The sequence below is a fragment of the Lissotriton vulgaris genome, chromosome 2_1, assembly GCF_964263255.1.
Source record: "Lissotriton vulgaris chromosome 2_1, aLisVul1.2, whole genome shotgun sequence".
Classification (NCBI taxonomy): Eukaryota; Metazoa; Chordata; class Amphibia; order Caudata; family Salamandridae; genus Lissotriton; species Lissotriton vulgaris.
Window position 1 is genome coordinate 992,965,004 of NC_141687.1, and position 12,048 is coordinate 992,977,051.

Genomic DNA, 12,048 nt, shown 5'->3' on the forward strand with positions numbered 1-12,048 from the left:
TGATTGGGAACAGGGGAGAAATTCATCTTTGGTGTCTGACCAATTGTAATCAAAAATCCTCTTTAATGGTAGAGTCAGATTTTAAGTTACAACTTTAAAATTTCCACTTTTAGAAATATGGCAGTTTCATGGCCTGTTTGATGCCTACAGCCTGTTCCTGAGTCAAGCTACTTAGTGTAGTTAGCAGTTTGTTTAATCCTCTCAAACAACCACACACTAGAGAGAATAGGTGTGCCTGGATGGGCCATCAAATGGCAGGATGGGTGGGCGGAGCTGGACACATACCCACTTGCAACTGAATAGGTTCTGCTTCACTGTTTGGACTTGTCATCCCTGCATTGTTCATGCAGTAAACTTGGACCCAGGGTAGATGAGTTCAGGAATCTTCATGTACTTCAAAGGGAATTGTGTTGAGTTTCTTCTTCAGGGAAGGCACCATGTAAAAATAGGACTCACATACCCACTTTCTGGACCTGTGAAAGGACTAATACAGTGACTGAATAGGACACGTTACAACAAAACCTTTAAAATGCATGCCTTTACAACGCAGTTTTCACATCGCAACCTCCATTACAACGCATACTTTTATAACACATGCCATCACAACGCATTTTTAGAAACTACATTTACAACGTATTCCATTACAATGCATAAAATTACAATGCATACCATTACAACGCATAGTACTTTTAGGGCAACAGTATGGTAAGTGTTGGATAGTGTAGGGGTAAAAATTACTATTCCCACTCCGGGGAGTGCAACAGTAGGGTAAGTGTTGGATGGTGTAGGGGTAAAAATTACTATTCCCACTCAAGTGAGTGCAACAGTAGGGTAAGTGTGGATAATGTAGGGTTAAAAACTACTATTCCCCATTACTTACCTTATAATGTGTTGTAATGGCATGCGTTGTAGTGACATGCGTTGTAATGGCATGCATTGTATTGACATGCATTGCTTTGGCTGCATTGTAATGGCATGCGATGTAAATGCTGTTGCGTTGTAATGACTGTGTTGTAAATGTAGTGGGTTGTAATGACTGTGTTCTAATGGTTGTTTCCAGAGTGACTACAAGGGCTAGTTAGCTGGCCTCCTGTTTAGAGCCTTGGGGACTGAAAAAGGCTCCCACCATCTTGAACCCGCACCTAGATCCAGCCTGAGTGAGTCCTAACTACCCAAGTGGTTCCTCTCTAGTCCTGGACTCCTGTTGGGGGTCCTAAAGCTCCCCAGATAGCCAAAGTCCAAAACTAGGGACATATAAAATCTTGTACTAAAAACTGCACTGAGAGGAGACCAGGAATAAACTACTAAAAATAGCTCTGACAACAGAGAGAAAGAGAGTATCAACATAGTCACCTATCAGTTCAAGGAGCGTCGTCGGTTGGCCTGTCTTCACAGTAGCTCCCGCTGCGTTCTTCTCAGAGCAGCAAATCCCGTTTAGGGGTGCTTTGCGATAGGGGTATCCATCTTCATTGAACTATTGTCAGTTGCAGCCTCCTGCCTTGTCTCTGGCGATTTCTGACTTTTCAAAAAGGACTAAGCCAAATTTAGAAATCTTCACAGCAAGTTCGTCCAGCAACTCCCTAAAGACGATGCTCCCTCCTCGGACACCACCTGCATCCTTGCACTGCTGAACTTTACCTTCTTCGCACATTTTTCTCAGAATTTCTTTTAAGTCCAAAAATAAGTGCTGATTGGTCCTAATCCACTGGATGCAATCAGCACTCGCAATAGCAGTTGGCCATTTTTATCAACTTTGATCAAGTTGTGCGCAAATAGATGTCCGTGGTTGGCGCTTTAATGTTTGGGGTGTTTCAATTTCCTTAAACTTTAAAAATTCATAACTCCAGTTGTACTAATTGGGTTTTTGTCATTTTGGTGTTAAATATTTTGTTAAAATGTACTCCCTTTTTCTAACCTGGTGTGGGATTTTTCCTGCATTGTGTTTTCCACTTTATTACTTTTGGTGTGCTGCATAAATCCTTTACACGTAGCCTCTACATTAAGCCGGACTGCTTTTGTGCTAAGCTGCCAGAGGGCTAAGCATGGGTTAATTTACTGACTTTTATGATACACCTTGACAGGCATTGTGGCTGTTACTTGGACAGGGGTCGCACCCCCTTTAATCAACAACCCATTTTCTCACAAGCAATATATAAAACCACAAAATAAATGTTAAAATACCCTCACAATTCCACTCACTGGGTCAAACATTAACATTCTTATATCAAGTGGCTTCTTGATTCCGATGGGGCCAGTAACAGCAGCTAATTGCACCCATTGGAATTAAGAGATCTGCCCAAGCTGAGGACAACATGGGGCATTGATTCCGGAATACTGATTCCCTCTATATTTCCTCATTTTTATGTTATGCCCAGTGATTTAACTAGTATGGGCTGGATTTTCCTCATCCCCAGAGTTACCAGAACCCTCTGTATTAGTAACTCTGGCAATGGAAAAAACCTGGCATATTTATCAGACCCCTCAAAATGAGGACTTATGAGTTTCAAAGCTATAGTGAATGCAATGCACAGGTCTATCTCTGATCTTTCTCTGTTGACATGTTATAGCGTTTGCTACTTTCATATTCACTTCCATTTCCAAAAAGTCGATTTGTCCTATTGTGATTGATTGCGCTTGATTAGCTGTGATTGAGGTAATTTCACGGGTGTTAGTATAGTCTTCGAAATAATCCCTCTTTCTAGGTGTTGTTATCAGCTTTCTTCATGTACTGGTTCGAATAATTAATACATAAATGAGTCTGTGTACATCCTTTTGGTCACGAGGTCGAACTTCCACATGGTTTACTCATCCCTTCTTACTTCTGAGGTCTATCATTTCAGCACATTTAATTAGGCAATGCAAATACCTACTTGTTACTGTTGTCAGAATGGCAACTCCGCTTTACTAGGTTACACATAACAAATCACCTCCTCCTCTTCTCCTTCCTTTCTCCACTTAATTATTTTTATGCTTAGCTCTATTAGAACTCCTGCTGTTTCACAAGTGTCACAGATGTTTAATGATACTCAATTTACTGAGCTTGGAAGGATGGAAGACTAAGGTCACCTTGACATGAATGAAAATCATGATTTGCATGAATCAGCGGCGAGGTGTTAAGTTCCTGAGCTACCTTGCCAGCAATATTCTCAGTAGTAGCAGTGCTCAGTATTCTAATGCAATATCTACATGTTGTATAATGCTCAAGAAGAGCAAAAGCGCCATCTTTGTGCAGTACACATTGCAGTGCTGATGCTGATCTGTTCGTTGCTGGTTTTTATATACAGTGTTAGCTAGTTGGCCCTGCATATGATAATATGATTGTGTATATTGTGGTGAATGAGTAAACTGGAATACTGTGATCTTGCTTCAATTTTTTATATACAAAATGTGTCTGCATTTAACGGACTTCAAAGTCACTCTTAGTTTCGTGATACTTGTTTACCTAATCACAACTTGACCTATGTATGTAAATTACTATTTCCATACACATTCTGGGTTTTTAGACAATAAATTCTCCTTGCTGGACAGACTGAAATCACATTTTTTGTAGAGGACTTGGCATTATTTTAAACAACTAAAACTAGAAAGACATTGGACTTGGATCCACTGAAAAGTGATACACAACATGGAAAATATTTCACATTAACGTTAATGTTCCTATTGGTTAACAACTTTCTGTGCATTTTATTAAAAATTCTGATATTCCTAGATTATATTTCAGAGCCAAAATTTGAGAATAGACTCTTCATGGCTAGTGATTGCTTGGGAAAGTAGCCCAAAACGTTGTTTGCCAGGAAAATAAGCACGCAAATGCAAAGCTTAGGTTACCACTGTGCATCAAATCTAGCTTGAAGACCTCAGCTGGCTTTCAGAGCATGCTTTTCATCAGCTATCTTCACTGCCGAGGATCAACATAGTTGATACCGAAAACGGTTCTTCCTCCATTCACACAAGATAGTAAGCCATTAAACAGCATAATCCGAGGAGATATGAACACAGGTATTCACAGTAAAACCTGGATAAAATTGTCTATAATCTACTCTAAAAGTCCACCTCCACCGGTCTCAAAGTCCACCTCCACTGGTCTCCCTCACGAAACATGTGTTCTATTTGAATGACCATACTATATATTATTCATATTATTAAAACATGGGTAATCGATTGCATCTTCCAATTCAAAACATTTTACTAACATTTTTAAAATGAAAAGGACAATACATAAAGGTATCCCAAAAAGTTCAATCTTGAAGTAAGATATCAGAAGCAACCGGTTCAAATAAGACTGTACCATTAAAAAGTATTACTGCTGCGATTTGTACATGAACTCAAATGGAACCAAAAAAAAGAGAAAAACAAACATGAGCCACTTCGTATAAAAGATATGACATTGCTAGATTGAAACGATCTAAATAACTAAGTAGTGAACATTATAAATACAATGTAATATAATCATCAATAGGTTTCCAGAACTGTTGAAAAGAGGAAGTAATATTAACAAAACCTTTAAGAAATAAATGGGCTTCTTGACATGTACATGTAATCCAGGACCACTAAGTGTGAACTGATAATAAAGATGCACTTTTCCAATTAGTTATAACTGATTTGAGAGCTGCAGCTCACAGAAAGATCTACAATTTGTTTTGTATATCAGATAATTTATTATTCAGAGAAAAGGATTGACATATACACGTGTTATAGGAGAGATTATCAGAAAGTGAGGTATTTTCAAAATAATGTCCCATGTATCTTTTCAAGTCTGAACTCCTAGTACAAACAAACTGTGCATGTTTGAATGAACTATCAATTGCATTGAACTGCCAACACTAAATAGAGTCGAATAATTTGACTTTCAATCATTTATGTGGTGTCCGTAGACATTTGAAGAAGAGGAAAGTATTTGTTTGTTTAGGGTAACGGGGAATCAAACGGAAATGTTAGCTACCCATATTTTCTTTCAAGTATCCAAAGAAAAAGAAGTGTAAAGTTCCATATTACAAAAATGACTAATAAAAGGTAAATTGACCTCACATGTGTTGTGTAATTTTTTTTAAGGAATTCAGAAACCGCATGGGAAGAAGCATTGAAAGCATTGATGCATATCTCTAATTCAGAGATTTTGATAACTGGTATATTAGTAGGAAAACAATTAGGAATAGAGTTACATAAAATATCATATTTAGAAGTATCAATAGAGGGTAATTAAAGCTTATGTTGTAATTATGAAAGATAAAAGTAATCACTGAGGTTCAAAATACTGCATCAATTCAGATTTCAAGAATTGAATGCTATGAGCATATTTTATCCCAGATTATGCAATAAAACAATGTTACAGAAACAGATATTGAGATAATCAGAAATTGAAATACAGAGTCAAAGTCCTGTACAATTAATTTAGTGGATTTAATAATGATAGAGGATTTTACTATAATATTGAAATTAGATATGGATAATATTGAAGGCAAAGGTAAGGGTGAAACTAGAGTTCGTTCAGCTTGAAACCATTTGGGGGAATGAGCTGGGTCTATCTATGTAAATCATTGAGAACCTTGTTGCACTGAAGGTACACAGGGTTCCTTGTAAAGTGAAAGCTTTGTGATATGTATGAGTGAACCATAGAGCTGGAGCCATTCACAAATTTGTCAAAAAAGCAGCCTAGACCCATCCCCATCAAGCAATTGAAATGTAAAAAGCACACGCTAGGGAGAGGTGCCTTATATGGAGCAGAATTTTAGGGTCATTGCAAGACGAGTCCCTTGAGCAGAGCAGAAAATTGGGGTCTCCTGAGCTCTTCATTTGGGGATCCATGAGATATCAGTGCAGATAGCGTTGACACCATTTTTGTTTGGGGATTGGATTGGAGTACCCATGAACTGTGCCACGTTAGGAAGGGCCTGCAGGAAATCATTGATTCCAATAGGGAAGGAAAGTTTAGATGGCTTGGGCTGCTTAAAAATGCCTGGATCGAGCAAGGGGTTGAGAAATTTGGGACTAAGCCCCAATCTATTCATCAAGCAGATGCTCTCAAAGTTTAAAAAGTGTCTCAGTAGAAATTTATTAGCAGTGGGGACTGGTCAACTACCCTAGCCTGCCCAACAAGTGGTTTCCTTATCCACAAATTTGCAACAAAGGCAGAGGAATTCCTGGATTTTATCAACCCGGTGCTTACTCGATCCCTTTTTCTACAATTTAGATACAGGACCCTACCAGGAGCAGCTTTCACTGCTAATTGGAGGAAGCAGAAGCAATGATCTGACCGTTGTTTCTACTGTAAAACTGTCTAAGAAAGTGATGAGTACTTGATATTTTTCTGCCCAGTCAATGTTCTATTACTTACCAGTAATCTTCATTACCCCAGGTCCCGTTGTCCTCGTCCCATTCATTAACTAATTGGAGAATATCAAAGCAGAAAACCAGCCTTCCACACCCACAAGCACACCCAGGAAACCACAACAAAGTAGAAACCCCAGGGAGCACCGAGAAGGAGGAAAAGGAAACTACAGGAAACAACCAGTCCGCAACCCAAAACAGCACAGCAGGAGCAAAACAAGGACCGGAAACAACCCAAAAACAGAAAGCCAGGACCCCCAACAAGGAGGCCGCCAACCAGAGAAACCGGAGGCAGGGCAACCGGAACCAAGACCCAAAAGACACAGCCAAAAAACCCCACAGGTAAGGAGGCCACCAAGCAAAACCAGGAAGGCCACCGAACCCAGGACAGCAGGGGAAGACGAGGCCAACCCAAAGACCACAGGCCAGCGATGCCCCCAGAAGTCACAGTCGTAAGCCAACCAACAAAGGAGAGGCCAACAAGACCGGAAAAACTACCAAGCCCAACAAGGGCGGAGACAGAGCCAACAGCAACAGCCCCCATAAAAACCCCCAACACCAAAAAGGAAGGGAAACAAAGCAGGACCGCAGGCCAGAGCAACCGGGGAACACCCAGCAGCCCCCACACCAGACACAGAGGGCAGAAAAAAACAGCCGCCAACACGGCAGAGGACCGCACAAGCACACCCTTACCAAGAAAGCAGCATGGGCAGGAGCAGCCGAAAACAGCCACAGGGTGGACAGCACCCAGACCAAAAGCCCACAAGGCCCAACACCAGCAAAACCGGAGAGGAAGCCAGAAAACAGCACAAAACAGGGCAACAAACGCCAAAGGAACCAGGAAGCAAGCACCAGAGCCAAGCAACCCGACCATGCAGGAAAAAGTGCAGGCCAACAAAACCCTGGAACAAGCCCACGCACCGCCCAGGCCACAGCCAAAGGGCAGGGAGGAACACGGAACCCCCAGCAAACCACCGCCAGACCACAAAGAAGGCCCGGAGGAAGAAGAGAAGCAGAGGGACACCCCGCCGCCAGGAGGGAGGACCCCACAGTGGCAAGAGCACCACAGAACACACCCCAACCAGACAGAAGGGGTGGCACCCAAACAGACCAAACCAGGAGAATCAAGGGAGGTAGAAGCAAACCAGGACACCAAAACCAGGAAACGCTCAGAAAAACGCCCCACAGAGCAGGCAAAATCAGCCAGGGAACCCAGGAGGCACAGCCCGGGAACAACCAGAACAAGCAGGAAGCCGGCAGACCACTGGAGCCACAGGACCCCACAGAGGACCCAACCCAGGACAAAGAAGACTGGGAAGAGAACCGCCGGCAGGGACAGGCCCCGAAGGACCCAACAAGACAGGGCCACAACAACAGAGTGCCCCGCCAGGACACAAAGAGAGCCCAGGCAAGGACGCAGAACCCAAAAAGAAGACCAGCAAACAGGAGCAGAAAGCCCCAGAAGATAGCCAGCCAGCGCAGAACGGGAGCAAGGCCACAGGCCCCCAACCGGGAGAACAAGAGCCCAGAAGAGGGGAAAAACAGGCGCCCCGCCAAGACACAGCCGCAGCAAAGACAGCCAGGCCCAAACAGCAGCGGCACGAACCCTAGGACCCAAAAGGCGAACCACCACCGGCAATGCAACCCGGGGGGAGGGAAGCGCCACGGACAAGAAGAACAGGCGCCCAACAACCCCAGCCAGAGAAACCCCACCAGGCCCCCACCTGAGGCTCCAACTGGGAACAAACCAGGCAGCAACACAGGCAGCACCAGGAGAGGCAGGCAGGCACGAAACACCCGAAACAAGCCAAAGGCAAGCACAGGGAGAGCCTGGACAGGAACAAGGAAGAAAAGAAGCAGCCAAACCCCAGAAGAAACCAAACACAAAGAAGGCCCCAGCACAACACCCAAGCCACAGATCACCGAGGCGCAGGTAAAGTGCCCCAGAGACCAACAGGAAGGACACCAGGAAGCCGAACAAGGACCAGGCGTCCCCCAAGGGACGGAAGAAACAAAGCCGGGAACCAGGAGCCCCCGTGCCCCAGACTCCAAGGCCAGGAAGAGGAGGAGCAGAACCAGCAAGCAAGCATAGCATGGGCCACAAAACAACAGCCAGTATGCAGCGGAGGCAAGGCCACCCGAAAAACAAGGGCAGCCGCAGCACCACCAAGGCCAGGCCACGACACCCCGAGAAGGAGGCACACAGAGGGAGAGAAAGAAAAGCGGGAAACCCGCGGCAGGCAAACTGGAAACCATGGGGCCAACAGGACCCAACCCCATGCAGACCCCCAAGGAGCCGAAACACAGACCCACCACCAGCACGGAAGCACAGAGGAACCAGAAGAAGGGGAAACAGAATCGCAACCCCAACAGACTCCGCCGCCGAGGAAGCGAAAGGCGACCCTGACACAAGAGCAGGACCCTGACATAGGGCAAGGTGGAAGCAGGCAGGAGAGACCCCCAACAACACCGGGAACCCCAAGAGCAAGCACAGAGAGAGCCAGTAAAATAAATGGGAAACAGCCACCACAGAGGCGACAGGAACCCACGCCAAACAGAGGCAGGCCACCAAACGGCAAGAGTCAAGGTCAACAACACAGAAGCAGCCAACGAACGCCAGGCAGAGGAGATTGCCGCACCTGACGATGGGGTGGGAGCCGCGTGCCCATCTCCCCGACCGGCCACCTTCGCGCGCCCCTTCGTCTCTCGGGAGCCTGTCCGGGGAAGGAGCCCGCCCTCCTGGGCGGGAGGTCTCGCCGGAGGGGTGCGGAGAGGGTGCGGTCGCATGGGCACCGGCAGGCCCAGCTGTCTCCCCTGGGAGGGAGAGGCGGGCCGAGGCTGCAAACCAAAGGGAGAAGCCACCCACCACGCAGACTAAGGGAGAGGAGCACAAAAAGGAGGCACCACAGAAGGGAACAAATAAACCCCATCCCAGACCAAGGAAGCCAGCGCCAAAGCCAAAGGCAACCGAGGGGCAGCGCAGACCAAAGAGCAGCGAACCCAGAAACAGGCCAGCAACTCGAAAGATAGGCCAGTCGCGCCAAACAAGGAGCAGGGGCGAGCAGCATCAGCAGTTTGGCACCCCCCCAGCCCCCAGACCACAGAGAAGAGGAGCCAGAGAAGAGGAAGAGGCAGCGGAGGGAAAGCCCCACGCAAGCCACCCGACACAGCACCACCAACAACAAGCAGCCCCTCAAGACAGCGGAACGGGGAGAAAAAGAGCCCCCGAACCAGGCCAAGAGAAGAAAGCAAACCAGCAGCAGGCACAACCACCAACGCACCCCAGCCCCGGGAGAGCGACTCAGCAGGCCAGCCCGGAGGAGGAGGAGAGCAGCCCGGACAGGAACACCCAGAGGAAACATAGCCTTCCAGATGAAAGGACACGGGCACCACACAGGCAGAGATAGCACCCCCACCAAAACAGACCCCAGGAAAGACACCCAAGATCAGAAGGAGGGAGGCAGGGGCAAAGAACCCCAGAGAACTCCAGGACGGAGAGCACCAAGGCCGCAGCAGGCAACCCAACAGAACGGGCACCCACAGGAATCGTAGTTGCAACCCAAAGCCCACGACCAGGGCAAGGAGAGGACACGCAGGCGCGGACATAAGCGGGGACCCAACACAGTGGCAGACCGCAGGCAGCGATTGCAAGAGGCCCCGGGAGCATACCCCCACAACCCCAGGAGGTGCAAGCAGGATCGGAAAACGGCCACCGCAGGACACAACGACTGTGTCAGCAGGATCCAAACCCATGTCCAGTGAGATCTTCATCCACCACAGGGACAAGACTCAACATCGGGCCATAGCTCCAGGTCGAAATAGCTGCAAACAAGCACCCTGGAAGCAAAAACTCCCTAGCAAGGGCTGTCGTTACTCTGAGATGAAACCCCACTCAAAGCGAAATGGTGTATGAAAAACCACTCAGCAGCTCCAGGAGAGGCACGAACTCACAACCTCGGCATGGCACATGTCAAGTACTGCTGTATAAGTACAGCTGAAGAAGTACTGCGCGCCAACTGAATGTGCCACTGAAGCTCACTGTAGGAGAAACGACAGGAACACCCAAACAACCCGGAAAGAAAAACATAGGGAGACAGCTCAGTGGAAGAGTGCATGCATGAGGCCCCGGGCACAATGCCCGGCATCCCTAGACTCTCGCCACTCTCAACTCGGAGTCCTGCAGAAAGCTAGGCTGGCTCTCAGGAAGAAGCCAACATGCAAGGAAACCAAGGCGGCTGTCTCAAATATGAAAGTACATGGTGTATTAAGTCAGCCTACAACTGTGGCCCAGACAAATACGGGAGACATCGCATCCCCGAAGCACACCCATGGGCAAGTGCAGAGGAGCCACACAATCCAGCCCCCAGCACCCACAATGCAAAAAAAAAAAGAAATCACCGCTACGCGGTACTTACCCCGGGATGGAGGCCGGAACACCAACAAGTGCCCCCCCTCCCCCCACCAGCTCAAGGCGCACCAAAACATCGACACCAGGGCCGAGCAGGCAGCCGGAGGAAAAAGCAGCGCGTCTTCCCTGCAGCAGGAACCAGGAAGACGCGCCCCCTGACCCGGAAAAGATCCGGAGGCCGGCGCACCAGCCGCAAAGGCCGGCCTGCCTACTATCGTTTCACAATGAAAACAGGAGGATCCAGGACAAGAAGAAACCAGCCTCCCAGCAAGCCCGGCAGGCCAGGAGGCAGGACAGCAGACACCCCGACCGCACAGCCAGGCAACCGGACGGGGAGATCCAAGGAAGGTAAGCCACCCAAGCCCAGCAGGAGCAGCACCAGCAACCACAGCAAACATCTGTCGACAGACAGAAAAAAGAACAGACGGGATGCTGGGTAAGTACTGCTTATGTACTCCCAATGGGAGGGGCAGTATTAGGGCCCCATCATGCCTCTGCTCTTTTTTTCTGTTGGGAGATAGTTATCTCCAATTATTTAATGAATGGGACGAGGACATAAGGGACCTGGGGGTAATGCCAATCCTAGACCCAAATGAATCGTCCCCTTGTGCAGATCCCTTAGCTTACAAATTCCAGTGGAAGCTTTTAGAATATGCAAAAGCGACACTGCCTCAATTATGGTTGTGCCTCTAAATTCTTGAACATAGCTTGGGCAATTGGAACCAAAGTACTAGTGCCAGCATAAGCAGTCACGCCCCAAATGTACCACGTATGATTTTGATATTGGGATGATTTTATTCATCTGTTTACCCCGCACTGGTAGTCTGGAGCCAAGGCTGGGTTAAAATGGATAATGTTGCAATTCAAAACCACTAATTGAAGCTTACCCCCTATCAAAGACACATTCGGGTATACGTACTAGTTCTCTGACCCCATCAAATCAGACACTTCTGGACCTTGGACTGAAACGCTGTCAGAAAGGACTCATCTGGACTGCTTTTGTGGCTGTTGTCCTGCTGCCTACAGCTCCAGACTCCATGGAAGGAGAGCTGAACTTTGCTTTCTCCCCTGAAGTGATCTCCATGGGCTTCATGGCTTGCCCTCTTTTTGCTCTGAGGTCTCAGGGACATAAAAGACAATGTGCTTCATCTCAGCCCCTGCATTGCTCCATCCATGTCTGTGTCACTGGCAAAATGGAGAAGTAAGCGTGGTGCTTGACCCCATCCCTGCACTATCCTGAGTGTGTTGTTGCCATTGACAAGTCAGAGAAGTGAGCATGGTGCCCCACATCATCCCTGCACTGTCCCGATGGG